The sequence below is a fragment of the Corythoichthys intestinalis genome, unplaced genomic scaffold (assembly GCF_030265065.1).
Source record: "Corythoichthys intestinalis isolate RoL2023-P3 unplaced genomic scaffold, ASM3026506v1 HiC_scaffold_43, whole genome shotgun sequence".
NCBI classification, from domain to species: Eukaryota; Metazoa; Chordata; class Actinopteri; order Syngnathiformes; family Syngnathidae; genus Corythoichthys; species Corythoichthys intestinalis.
The window spans coordinates 262,501-270,000 of record NW_026651612.1 but is presented as its reverse complement, the minus strand read 5'-3'; positions in this window follow the sequence as shown (position 1 = coordinate 270,000).

Genomic DNA, 7,500 nt, shown 5'->3' with positions numbered 1-7,500 from the left:
AAAATAATAAGAATAATGATGATAATAATAATAATAATAAATACCAAAAAAGTAAAAAAGAAAAAAAAAAAAGATTTTTTTTTTAATTTAAAAAAAATTCAATAAAATTTACCAATACAAAAAAAAAAAAAAACCCAAAACAGCAACTCTTCCCTTGCATAATTTAAATTTTTGAACAATTCGCGTCACAATGAAGAACCCAAATGGTGGCTGACAATAAGTCAGGGATATCTACCTCTATAACTATGGCTTAATCTTTAGTGGGATTTCTAGCTTTCCAGTGATGTAGCACACCAGTGTTTTCCCCGATAGAGAAAAAGAATATCATGTAAAAAGGAAAAAGAGGTTGCAAAAGTCGCATTCTCTTCTTACGGTGCGAACTTGTCAATGCAGCCCCTGGTAGACTGTATTAATGTTTCTTGCCCCTGGTAGACTGTATTAATGTTTCTTGCCCCTGGTAGACTGTATTAATGTTTCTTGCCCCTGGTAGAATAAATTTTGGTTTCTTGCCCCTGGTAGACTGTATTAATGTTTCTTGCCCCTGGTAGACTGTATTAATGTTTCTTGCCCCTGGTAGACTGTATTAATGTTTCTTGCCCCTGGTAGAATAAATTTTGGTTTCTTGCCCCTGGTAGACTGTATTAATGTTTCTTGCCCCTGGTAGAATAAATTTTGGTTTCTTGCCCCTGGTAGACTGTATTAATGTTTCTTGCCCCTGGTAGAATAAATTTTGGTTTCTTGCCCCTGGTAGACTGTATTAATGTTTCTTGCCCCTGGTAGAATAAATTTTGGTTTCTTGCCCCTGGTAGACTGTATTAATGTTTCTTGCCCCTGGTAGACCGAATTTGCGCTTTGCCCCTGGTAGACTGTATTAATGTTTCTTGCCCCTGGTAGACCGAATTTGCGCTTTGCCCCTGGTAGATGCTATTGTGGTTCCTTGCCCCTGGTAGGCAGACCGGCCACAGCCCAAAGCGGCTTCCACGCCGGCCTTCCGCCATCGCCCAAGCTGCTCTCACGCCCCTGGTAGGCCGACCGGCCACACAGCCCAAAGTGGCTTCCACCTCGGCCTTCTGCTAGAGCCCAAGCGGCTTCCACGCCGGCCTTCTGCCATCGCCCAAGCTGCTCTCACGCCCCTGGTAGGCTGACCGGCCACAGCCCAAAGCGGCTTCCACGCCGGCCTTCCGCCATCGCCCAAGCTGCTCTCACGCCCCTGGTAGGCCGACCGGCCACACAGCCCAAAGTGGCTTCCACCTCGGCCTTCTGCTAGAGCCCAAGCGGCTTCCACGCCGGCCTTCTGCCATCGCCCAAGCTGCTCTCACGCCCCTGGTAGGCTGACCGGCCTTCCGCCATCGCCCAAGCTGCTCTCACGCCCCTGGTAGGCCGACCGGCCACACAGCCCAAAGTGGCTTCCACCTCGGCCTTCTGCTAGAGCCCAAGCGGCTTCCACGCCGGCCTTCTGCCATCGCCCAAGCTGCTCTCACGCCCCTGGTAGGCTGACCGGCCACAGCCCAAAGCGGCTTCCACGCCGGCCTTCCGCCATCGCCCAAGCTGCTCTCACGCCCCTGGTAGGCCGACCGGCCACACAGCCCAAAGTGGCTTCCACCTCGGCCTTCTGCTAGAGCCCAAGCGGCTTCCACGCCGGCCTTCTGCCATCGCCCAAGCTGCTCTCACGCCCCTGGTAGGCTGACCGGCCTTCCGCCATCGCCCAAGCTGCTCTCACGCCCCTGGTAGGCCGACCGGCCACACAGCCCAAAGTGGCTTCCACCTCGGCCTTCTGCTAGAGCCCAAGCGGCTTCCACGCCGGCCTTCTGCCATCGCCCAAGCTGCTCTCACGCCCCTGGTAGGCTGACCGGCCACAGCCCAAAGTGGCTTCCACCTCGGCCTTCTGCTAGAGCCCAAGCGGCTTCCACGCCGGCCTTCTGCCATCGCCCAAGCTGCTCTCACGCCCCTGGTAGGCTGACCGGCCTTCCGCCATCGCCCAAGCTGCTCTCACGCCCCTGGTAGGCCGACCGGCCACACAGCCCAAAGTGGCTTCCACCTCGGCCTTCTGCTAGAGCCCAAGCGGCTTCCACGCCGGCCTTCTGCCATCGCCCAAGCTGCTCTCACGCCCCTGGTAGGCTGACCGGCCACAGCCCAAAGTGGCTTCCACCTCGGCCTTCTGCTAGAGCCCAAGCGGCTTCCACGCCGGCCTTCTGCCATCGCCCAAGCTGCTCTCACGCCCCTGGTAGGCTGACCGGCCACAGCCCAAAGCGGCTTCCACGCCGGCCTTCCGCCATCGCCCAAGCTGCTCTCACGCCCCTGGTAGGCCGACCGGCCACACAGCCCAAAGTGGCTTCCACCTCGGCCTTCTGCTAGAGCCCAAGCGGCTTCCACGCCGGCCTTCTGCCATCGCCCAAGCTGCTCTCACGCCCCTGGTAGGCTGACCGGCCTTCCGCCATCGCCCAAGCTGCTCTCACGCCCCTGGTAGGCCGACCGGCCACACAGCCCAAAGTGGCTTCCACCTCGGCCTTCTGCTAGAGCCCAAGCGGCTTCCACGCCGGCCTTCCGCCATCGCCCAAGCTGCTCTCACGCCCCTGGTAGGCTGACCGGCCACAGCCCAAAGTGGCTTCCACCTCGGCCTTCTGCTAGAGCCCAAGCGGCTTCCACGCCGGCCTTCTGCCATCGCCCAAGCTGCTCTCACGCCCCTGGTAGGCTGACCGGCCACAGCCCAAAGTGGCTTCCACCTCGGCCTTCTGCCATCGCCCAAGCTGCTCTCACGCCCCTGGTAGGCTGACCGGCCACAGCCCAAAGCGGCTTCCACGCCGGCCTTCCGCCATCGCCCAAGCTGCTCTCACGCCCCTGGTAGGCCGACCGGCCACACAGCCCAAAGTGGCTTCCACCTCGGCCTTCTGCTAGAGCCCAAGCGGCTTCCACGCCGGCCTTCTGCCATCGCCCAAGCTGCTCTCACGCCCCTGGTAGGCTGACCGGCCTTCCGCCATCGCCCAAGCTGCTCTCACGCCCCTGGTAGGCCGACCGGCCACACAGCCCAAAGTGGCTTCCACCTCGGCCTTCTGCTAGAGCCCAAGCGGCTTCCACGCCGGCCTTCTGCCATCGCCCAAGCTGCTCTCACGCCCCTGGTAGGCTGACCGGCCACAGCCCAAAGTGGCTTCCACCTCGGCCTTCTGCTAGAGCCCAAGCGGCTTCCACGCCGGCCTTCTGCCATCGCCCAAGCTGCTCTCACGCCCCTGGTAGGCTGACCGGCCACAGCCCAAAGTGGCTTCCACCTCGGCCTTCTGCTAGAGCCCAAGCGGCTTCCACGCCGGCCTTCTGCCATCGCCCAAGCTGCTCTCACGCCCCTGGTAGGCTGACCGGCCTTCCGCCATCGCCCAAGCTGCTCTCACGCCCCTGGTAGGCCGACCGGCCACACAGCCCAAAGTGGCTTCCACCTCGGCCTTCTGCTAGAGCCCAAGCGGCTTCCACGCCGGCCTTCTGCCATCGCCCAAGCTGCTCTCACGCCCCTGGTAGGCTGACCGGCCACAGCCCAAAGTGGCTTCCACCTCGGCCTTCTGCTAGAGCCCAAGCGGCTTCCACGCCGGCCTTCTGCCATCGCCCAAGCTGCTCTCACGCCCCTGGTAGGCTGACCGGCCTTCCGCCATCGCCCAAGCTGCTCTCACGCCCCTGGTAGGCCGACCGGCCACACAGCCCAAAGTGGCTTCCACCTCGGCCTTCTGCTAGAGCCCAAGCGGCTTCCACGCCGGCCTTCTGCCATCGCCCAAGCTGCTCTCACGCCCCTGGTAGGCTGACCGGCCACAGCCCAAAGTGGCTTCCACCTCGGCCTTCTGCTAGAGCCCAAGCGGCTTCCACGCCGGCCTTCTGCCATCGCCCAAGCTGCTCTCACGCCCCTGGTAGGCTGACCGGCCTTCCGCCATCGCCCAAGCTGCTCTCACGCCCCTGGTAGGCCGACCGGCCACACAGCCCAAAGTGGCTTCCACCTCGGCCTTCTGCTAGAGCCCAAGCGGCTTCCACGCCGGCCTTCTGCCATCGCCCAAGCTGCTCTCACGCCCCTGGTAGGCTGACCGGCCACAGCCCAAAGTGGCTTCCACCTCGGCCTTCTGCTAGAGCCCAAGCGGCTTCCACGCCGGCCTTCTGCCATCGCCCAAGCTGCTCTCACGCCCCTGGTAGGCTGACCGGCCACAGCCCAAAGCGGCTTCCACGCCGGCCTTCCGCCATCGCCCAAGCTGCTCTCACGCCCCTGGTAGGCCGACCGGCCACACAGCCCAAAGTGGCTTCCACCTCGGCCTTCTGCTAGAGCCCAAGCGGCTTCCACGCCGGCCTTCTGCCATCGCCCAAGCTGCTCTCACGCCCCTGGTAGGCTGACCGGCCTTCCGCCATCGCCCAAGCTGCTCTCACGCCCCTGGTAGGCCGACCGGCCACACAGCCCAAAGTGGCTTCCACCTCGGCCTTCTGCTAGAGCCCAAGCGGCTTCCACGCCGGCCTTCTGCCATCGCCCAAGCTGCTCTCACGCCCCTGGTAGGCTGACCGGCCACAGCCCAAAGTGGCTTCCACCTCGGCCTTCTGCTAGAGCCCAAGCGGCTTCCACGCCGGCCTTCTGCCATCGCCCAAGCTGCTCTCACGCCCCTGGTAGGCTGACCGGCCTTCCGCCATCGCCCAAGCTGCTCTCACGCCCCTGGTAGGCCGACCGGCCACACAGCCCAAAGTGGCTTCCACCTCGGCCTTCTGCTAGAGCCCAAGCGGCTTCCACGCCGGCCTTCTGCCATCGCCCAAGCTGCTCTCACGCCCCTGGTAGGCTGACCGGCCACAGCCCAAAGTGGCTTCCACCTCGGCCTTCTGCTAGAGCCCAAGCGGCTTCCACGCCGGCCTTCTGCCATCGCCCAAGCTGCTCTCACGCCCCTGGTAGGCTGACCGGCCTTCCGCCATCGCCCAAGCTGCTCTCACGCCCCTGGTAGGCCGACCGGCCACACAGCCCAAAGTGGCTTCCACCTCGGCCTTCTGCTAGAGCCCAAGCGGCTTCCACGCCGGCCTTCTGCCATCGCCCAAGCTGCTCTCACGCCCCTGGTAGGCTGACCGGCCACAGCCCAAAGTGGCTTCCACCTCGGCCTTCTGCTAGAGCCCAAGCGGCTTCCACGCCGGCCTTCTGCCATCGCCCAAGCTGCTCTCACGCCCCTGGTAGGCTGACCGGCCACAGCCCAAAGCGGCTTCCACGCCGGCCTTCCGCCATCGCCCAAGCTGCTCTCACGCCCCTGGTAGGCCGACCGGCCACACAGCCCAAAGTGGCTTCCACCTCGGCCTTCTGCTAGAGCCCAAGCGGCTTCCACGCCGGCCTTCTGCCATCGCCCAAGCTGCTCTCACGCCCCTGGTAGGCTGACCGGCCTTCCGCCATCGCCCAAGCTGCTCTCACGCCCCTGGTAGGCCGACCGGCCACACAGCCCAAAGTGGCTTCCACCTCGGCCTTCTGCTAGAGCCCAAGCGGCTTCCACGCCGGCCTTCTGCCATCGCCCAAGCTGCTCTCACGCCCCTGGTAGGCTGACCGGCCACAGCCCAAAGTGGCTTCCACCTCGGCCTTCTGCTAGAGCCCAAGCGGCTTCCACGCCGGCCTTCTGCCATCGCCCAAGCTGCTCTCACGCCCCTGGTAGGCTGACCGGCCTTCCGCCATCGCCCAAGCTGCTCTCACGCCCCTGGTAGGCCGACCGGCCACACAGCCCAAAGTGGCTTCCACCTCGGCCTTCTGCTAGAGCCCAAGCGGCTTCCACGCCGGCCTTCTGCCATCGCCCAAGCTGCTCTCACGCCCCTGGTAGGCTGACCGGCCACAGCCCAAAGTGGCTTCCACCTCGGCCTTCTGCTAGAGCCCAAGCGGCTTCCACGCCGGCCTTCTGCCATCGCCCAAGCTGCTCTCACGCCCCTGGTAGGCTGACCGGCCTTCCGCCATCGCCCAAGCTGCTCTCACGCCCCTGGTAGGCCGACCGGCCACACAGCCCAAAGTGGCTTCCACCTCGGCCTTCTGCTAGAGCCCAAGCGGCTTCCACGCCGGCCTTCTGCCATCGCCCAAGCTGCTCTCACGCCCCTGGTAGGCTGACCGGCCACAGCCCAAAGTGGCTTCCACCTCGGCCTTCTGCTAGAGCCCAAGCGGCTTCCACGCCGGCCTTCTGCCATCGCCCAAGCTGCTCTCACGCCCCTGGTAGGCTGACCGGCCTTCCGCCATCGCCCAAGCTGCTCTCACGCCCCTGGTAGGCCGACCGGCCACACAGCCCAAAGTGGCTTCCACCTCGGCCTTCTGCTAGAGCCCAAGCGGCTTCCACGCCGGCCTTCTGCCATCGCCCAAGCTGCTCTCACGCCCCTGGTAGGCTGACCGGCCACAGCCCAAAGTGGCTTCCACCTCGGCCTTCTGCTAGAGCCCAAGCGGCTTCCACGCCGGCCTTCTGCCATCGCCCAAGCTGCTCTCACGCCCCTGGTAGGCTGACCGGCCTTCCGCCATCGCCCAAGCTGCTCTCACGCCCCTGGTAGGCCGACCGGCCACACAGCCCAAAGTGGCTTCCACCTCGGCCTTCTGCTAGAGCCCAAGCGGCTTCCACGCCGGCCTTCTGCCATCGCCCAAGCTGCTCTCACGCCCCTGGTAGGCTGACCGGCCACAGCCCAAAGTGGCTTCCACCTCGGCCTTCTGCTAGAGCCCAAGCGGCTTCCACGCCGGCCTTCTGCCATCGCCCAAGCTGCTCTCACGCCCCTGGTAGGCTGACCGGCCACAGCCCAAAGCGGCTTCCACGCCGGCCTTCCGCCATCGCCCAAGCTGCTCTCACGCCCCTGGTAGGCCGACCGGCCACACAGCCCAAAGTGGCTTCCACCTCGGCCTTCTGCTAGAGCCCAAGCGGCTTCCACGCCGGCCTTCTGCCATCGCCCAAGCTGCTCTCACGCCCCTGGTAGGCTGACCGGCCTTCCGCCATCGCCCAAGCTGCTCTCACGCCCCTGGTAGGCCGACCGGCCACACAGCCCAAAGTGGCTTCCACCTCGGCCTTCTGCTAGAGCCCAAGCGGCTTCCACGCCGGCCTTCTGCCATCGCCCAAGCTGCTCTCACGCCCCTGGTAGGCTGACCGGCCACAGCCCAAAGTGGCTTCCACCTCGGCCTTCTGCTAGAGCCCAAGCGGCTTCCACGCCGGCCTTCTGCCATCGCCCAAGCTGCTCTCACGCCCCTGGTAGGCTGACCGGCCTTCCGCCATCGCCCAAGCTGCTCTCACGCCCCTGGTAGGCCGACCGGCCACACAGCCCAAAGTGGCTTCCACCTCGGCCTTCTGCTAGAGCCCAAGCGGCTTCCACGCCGGCCTTCTGCCATCGCCCAAGCTGCTCTCACGCCCCTGGTAGGCTGACCGGCCACAGCCCAAAGTGGCTTCCACCTCGGCCTTCTGCTAGAGCCCAAGCGGCTTCCACGCCGGCCTTCTGCCATCGCCCAAGCTGCTCTCACGCCCCTGGTAGGCTGACCGGCCTTCCGCCATCGCCCAAGCTGCTCTCACG